This window comes from Mauremys mutica, chromosome 14 (assembly GCF_020497125.1).
Source record: "Mauremys mutica isolate MM-2020 ecotype Southern chromosome 14, ASM2049712v1, whole genome shotgun sequence".
Lineage (NCBI taxonomy): Eukaryota > Metazoa > Chordata > Testudines > Geoemydidae > Mauremys > Mauremys mutica.
The window spans coordinates 10,313,881-10,319,880 of NC_059085.1; the positions used below are offsets into that span (position 1 = coordinate 10,313,881).

At 48.2% G+C, this 6,000-nt stretch overlaps 1 long non-coding RNA gene across 1 annotated transcript; it reads right to left on the bottom strand.

Annotated features, from left to right (window-relative positions):
* Positions 1-1,453: 1,453 nt before the first annotated feature.
* Positions 1,454-4,699, bottom strand: LOC123349348. The gene is made up of 5 exons (XR_006573491.1): positions 4,355-4,699; positions 3,613-4,254; positions 2,484-2,856; positions 2,135-2,250; positions 1,454-1,851 (listed from the first exon to the last, which is right to left on the bottom strand). It is a non-coding gene; the product is annotated as an uncharacterized LOC123349348 (long non-coding RNA).
* Positions 4,700-6,000: the final 1,301 nt, after the last annotated feature.

Consider the following 6,000-nt stretch of genomic DNA (forward strand, 5'->3'; position numbering starts at 1 on the left):
TGTTTGTGAGTGACACCAGTTCACGTGGTATCTTTGCACAGGATATCGCATTTTCCCCCAACTGCCTTCCCAAGGTACGAGTCACTTGTATTGTCTTCACCTTGGAGATGCTGTCTCCCTGCAGGGAGAATCGGGCCCCGGGGGCTTTCAGGCGGCTGGGTTTATAGAGGTTTGAGACCCCACCACAACGTTTTGGGCATTGCCCTGTGGTTTAGGTTCAGCGTGCGGCTGGGAAGCTGATTGGGGAGGGGCAGGAAGTGGATGCAGAAGTAACATGTTGCTGGCCCCTCTCCCTCTTCTCATCCCCTCCAAACACGTGCTGCTAATACTGACCCTGTCCTGTGTCCCCTGGTCGTGCTCCCAGTCCCCTGAGGCAGATCATGGAGACCTGATTTCCCAGAATGTCTGCAATGAGATCTATGGACCCCATGCTGGGCAATACAGGGGGAATGAGCTCTTACAGGCCAACCCGGCACCGCCCTGAGAGGTGCCAGACTTGGAGCGGGGGTTAGAAGAGAGGAGGGCACAGCTGGAGCAGACTGCAGAGGACAGCTGAAGGCAAGAGCTTCCTGGATGCCTGATGGCCCCTCTGGAGCGAGGGGCAGCCAGAGCAGAACCCACCCTGGGGGACTATTCCCTGCTAGCCTATGAGCCCAGTTCAGGTGCCCAGGGAGCGGTGGCCCCACCTTGCCAGTGGAACAGTTGCTCTGGGGTCACTGCCTGCCCCTTTCAGAGCCGTCTTTGAGGGGATCTTAGGTCCGGAGCAGCGGGGCAGAGCGCTTGGATGTGGCCGACCAAAGGCCTTGGCCTGGCCCCTCAGGGCATCCTGGGAGAGGAACATGGTGACAGTGCCGCTGGGCTTCCTGCTTTCCCCTCGACCGGTGCACCTGGACATGTCCCCTCCCCATCCCTGGGGGCCGTGCACGCGGCTTTTCCCTCTCTGGGACGGTGGGCTGGTCTCTCCTGTGCTGGGTCCCTGCTGGAGTGGGAGAGTGACATGGGGGCCATGCTGGCACGGATGGGGGAGCAGTGCACCTGGGAGGGACTCTGCCCTGCTGCGGGGCTGGGAGCACGGGCATGGCCGAGGGGCACAGGACAGGTTTATAGAAAATTCAAAAAACAAAGGGAGACAAGTTCTCTCTGATGGATTTTATTGTGTCTGTTCCTAAATGGCCCTAAGGGCTGGTCCCTGCTCGATGCCCCAGAGGAAGGCGAAAAACCTCCAGGGTCTCTGGCCAATCTGCCCTGGAGGAAAATTCCTTCCTGACCCCAAACATGGCGATCGGTTACACCCTGTGCATGCGAGCCAGGACCACAGTGGGGAAAGGACCCACTGGTCGCTATGGTTACACACCCTGTCCCAGGCCCCTCCAGGATAGTGCCTGTGTCCCAGCACTAACCTGTCTCCAGAGATTTCTTCTTTGCTTCCATCCCAGCAGCAACTTTGAACATTGTGTCTTGAATACTGTCCACGCTGGCTCTTTCCTTCATCAAGCAAAACCAAAGCCACTGATGTCACTCAGAAGTGACAAGCAGGTTCACCACCTCCTAATAAAGATGAATCCCCTGACATCTGCCATCCCCCTCACATCCTCTTAGCTCCTGAGATGTGTGATCAGCTGTAACAAACCCTTTGGCACAACATAAGTTACAATCAGCGCTACAAAATTGCTATGCTCATTTCTTAGACTTACCAAATGCTGCTTACCTCTCCTCAGAGCCAATCCTGTTGCTTTATTGAATGAAGGGACTTTCATATTTTGAGATCCAATCGTCCTTTCAGGTGTTGAATCTGTTCAGCTCCATTCCTATTCCTTTGTACTCAAATCCTGAGCATCTGTAACTCTCCTCCTGAAAAGACAAATCCATTTGGCAATAAGAGAATCCTAAATGCTCACCTCCTTGTCAGTGATGGTCTGCTGCCTTGTGGGTTGGAAACTTGAAGGTGATAAGTGATTGTCTTCCCATTCTAGTCAAGGAAGGCAACTTTTTGCAGGTCTGGCAACATGCATTTGTTTGTTCTGCAGTAATATGACTGCTTATAATCCTCCCAGGAGATCAGATCAGCTCCATTTCTTTCACCTGAAGGGAAACCAGATCCATCAATTTCTCCATTATGAAGTGAGTTCCTTACCTCTTGGTAGCAGGGACGAGTTTTGCTTGTTTCTTTTCTGTAGATATCCCAGATCTTCTAGCAACTTCCTGAAGATTTCACACTCTCAACGTTCAAATCATCTGCATTTCTCTCATCTGAAAGTATGAGGATCTATTCATTTCCACTTGAATGTTAAAGAAAGGTGCTTTTTTTTTCTTACCAACTGACATGCCTGGTTCAGCTAGTCAGATTTGCATTAATCCCTTCTAGAACACAACAGCCCTCTGGTCTCCTTCCATCTGGAGATGCAATTTGGCCTATTTATTTGGTCTGCAAGTGTTGCTTTACCACCAGATTCATTTAGAACCAGGGAAACTTAAATGCTTACCTCCATGTCTTATGTTCTGACTTGATTCAGATTTGCGACTAGCTGAACTACTTGAAGTGGCTTTTTTTTGTCTGTGTATTATTTCAAGGGAATTAAAAAAAAAGCATTTTGTCACTGGAGTCCTCAATGGATTGAGCAGTTGGCAAGTCCATGTTGCTTTATCTTGTGTCTGCTTTTGACACTCTCCCCATGACAAGTAAGGTCATCCACAGTTTTTCTCCCTGAAAGCAAAATCCACACCACTTAATGTACACATGGATGTTTGGAGACTGGTATTTCTTACCTTCTTGCCCAGGACAGCCACGCCACTAAGCCTCACTTCTCCCTGGTAGGAATGACCACCTGGTCTCTTCATATCTCAGAAGAGCAAAACCTGCAATCAATGTTTGATAGAATTATTTATTACTACTTATTACCAGCTATGAAGAGTCATCAGTGGAGAAGGTTCCTTAGCATCCAGATCATTAGGCTTTGTGATAAACTCAGGACAGACAGTTGCAAGAGGGGGGGAGGAGTCAGTCCCAGAGGGTTAAAAGGCCCTCCTCCTTATCAACTGAGAGGCAACTACAGGTCAACCAGTTTCAGCTGAGAAAGGGTTACCAAGGTAGCCAAGTAGAATCAGCTGAGGGGAGCTACCTGAGGGTAATTAGGATCAGCTGATTCCAACTTGGAGCTGCCTGAGACCTTTTTAAACCCCTTCCTGGGAGGAAGGGGGGTGGGGGGAGCAGAGAGAGAAGGAACCCGGCTGCCCGGAGTGTTGAAGCAGCAAGCCTCCCCAGGAGGAGCAGCAGGACGCTCTCCTACAAGGCAGGGTAAAAAATACTTGAACTAAGACTGATGGGAAGACAGGGGACAGACTTTCCCTGAGTTCTAAGGGGGACTGCATTACCCAAGCCGGTCTCACCAGAGCTAAAAACAGCAGAGGCTGAGGAGACTGAGACGGGACTTTGCCACAGCTTCTAGAGACCTTTCAGTGCTCACCTCCTTGCCAGTCATGTTCCACTGCAAGGCTTTGATTCTTAGAGGTACAGTCAGCTACACTGGTTAAAAACCTGAAGCTTATAAATGGCTGCTTGCCTTTTTCTGAACTAGAAGTAAAATGCTCTTCCCTCTGGCCAAGTATTGTTACCTGTCTGACTTTTTTTTCTTAAATTCAGCAGCCTCTCATCCTCCCTTGAATGGTAAGACCTTCCTTTCATCTGAAAATAGAAACAGAGCCTTTCATTCCTGCCTCCATGCTGTGAGGAGGTGCGTTCCTTACCTCTTGATAGAAATGATCAGTTCCGCTTATTTCTTGACATCTGAAAAATAAGCAACAATGATCAATTAGGCACAACTAGAATCAGCTGGACAACTCCTCTCTGCAAATGCAAGAACAGGCTCAATGCTCATCTTCACACTCTGGTTAGTTGCACTTGTTCTTTGAAATAACTTCCCTGTTACATCCTTGTAGGAACAAGCAATGGCCTTCTCTGGGAAGGAAAAAGGAACAAAGATCATCATCATTGGTTAGAATTACCAACTACTTTCCTTTCATCTGAACAGGTAGCTCCCATTTTTAGTGCTTTATTCAGTACAGCAATTTCTTGTGCTCTTTAGAGAGATGAAGATTTCCTCAGTTACCTTCCTTCCACCTGAATGGATGACCAGAACCATTGACTATTACAATACATCATTCCCATATTTCTTACCTCCTTAAAAGGATGGATCAGCTAATTCCTTCCTGTAAACTACAGCCATGTGTCATCCTTGCATCTTGAAATATGACCACCTGCAAAGATCAATGTTTGACAGACCATATTTTTGTCAGGCAACAAATGTAAATGAATTGTCATTGGATTCATTTTGTAATAGGGAATATAAATACACACCTTCTGTGTGGTGAATTGCTGGATTGGTTTATCTTTCTCTCCATACAATCAGCTGTACTGTTAATCTAGTAGGTATAAGTGCTTTCCTTATTCTTGGCTAGAGCAAGTCAATACTTCTATAACCTCTCAGAAGCTTTGGTTATGTATCTTGCTTTCTTCTTATGAAACTGCTTGTAGCCTTTGACAGCAAAGGCTAGATTCACTTTCTTCACCTGAAAGTACACTGAGATTGGTTAGTTTCCACTCCATTGCTAGGAGAAGGTGCATTCCTTACCTCTTGATATGAACAGGTTCTCTTACTACTTCTGACAGACAAGCTGCAGTGATCAAATCAACAGAAATAAGAGATCATGTTGCAGTTGGACCTGAAAGGTAAGAACCAAGCTGATGCCAGCTCTCAGCTATGGCCAGTTGTAACCTTTCCTTTTTGAATTGTACAAATACCTGCATTGTTAACCCCTAGTAGTTACAACTGGCTGCTTTGAGCATATCCTGACAAAGGCAATTGGGATTCTACCTGATGCTAAAGAAACCGTCTGGGTTCTTACCCCCATCCACTTCTGTGCTTCTCCTTTCTCTTCTCTTCTCTTCTAGCCTCTTTGCCCACTCCTCTCTTTTTTCCTCTCTCCTCCCATTCCCCTTAGTTCCCTGGTGTTTCTCATTAACTTCTTTGGGTTTTCCCCCCACACACACACACCCTCTCCTCCCTTATCAATACTTCATCCCTCCCTCCCTGACTTGTTTCCTTCCTCCTTACAAGAATATTTTCCTTCATCCTTCTGTGTCTCACGTTCCCTTTAGCAATGGAAGCAGGTTGGTCCCAAAGGCCCTGCTTCATCACCCTGGTCCCTGTACTCAGACCCACAGGCAGCAGCCATGTGCTCTGGGCGACAGCCTGGTGTGAAATGCTGCAGCCCCTGGGGACTGACCCAACAATCACTGCATCACAACAGAGTCGCGGGTCATCACCAACTTGTCATTTGGGCAAAGTGACCTGTCTCATGCCCCTCCCCCCCAGGGGAGCTGTAGGGGGAAGGCTCTGGCTGACTCTAAACTCTCAAATGAGTCAAATTACACTCCAGATCTGGAGTCACCAGCTGGGGCTCTGTTTGTGACAGTGAATTCCAGGGTCATGAACGGCTCCTTTCCCTTACGCAGCCCTCACCTACAGGGTGACCCGATATCCCTATAAAATCAGGACAATTCTGATTTTTGGGTCTTTTTCTTATATAGGCTCCTATTTACCACCCCCTCCTCCCCGTGTCTGATTCTTCACACTTGCTGTCTGGTCACCCTACTCACCTGTCTCCATCTCTCTGTCTAGGTCACCACGCCTACGGTGGAATGTTCCACTTCCATCACAATGGGCTAGTTCTGAGCAGTGCTGAGTTCCTGCATCTCCCTCTGAAACCAGTGAGAGCTGCAGGTTGGGGTGACCAGATGTCCTGATTTTTATAGGGAAAGTCCTGATTTCTGGGTCTTTTTCTTATATAGGCTCCTATTTCCCCCACACACCCTGTCCTGATTTTTCTCACTTGCTGTCTGGTCACCCTAGCTGCAGGTGCCCAGCCTCTCTCAGGACTAACCCTGTTGGCTGCATTTCATGGCACCGGGCTGTCCTCCATCTTGTGGTCTAGGCTGATTGC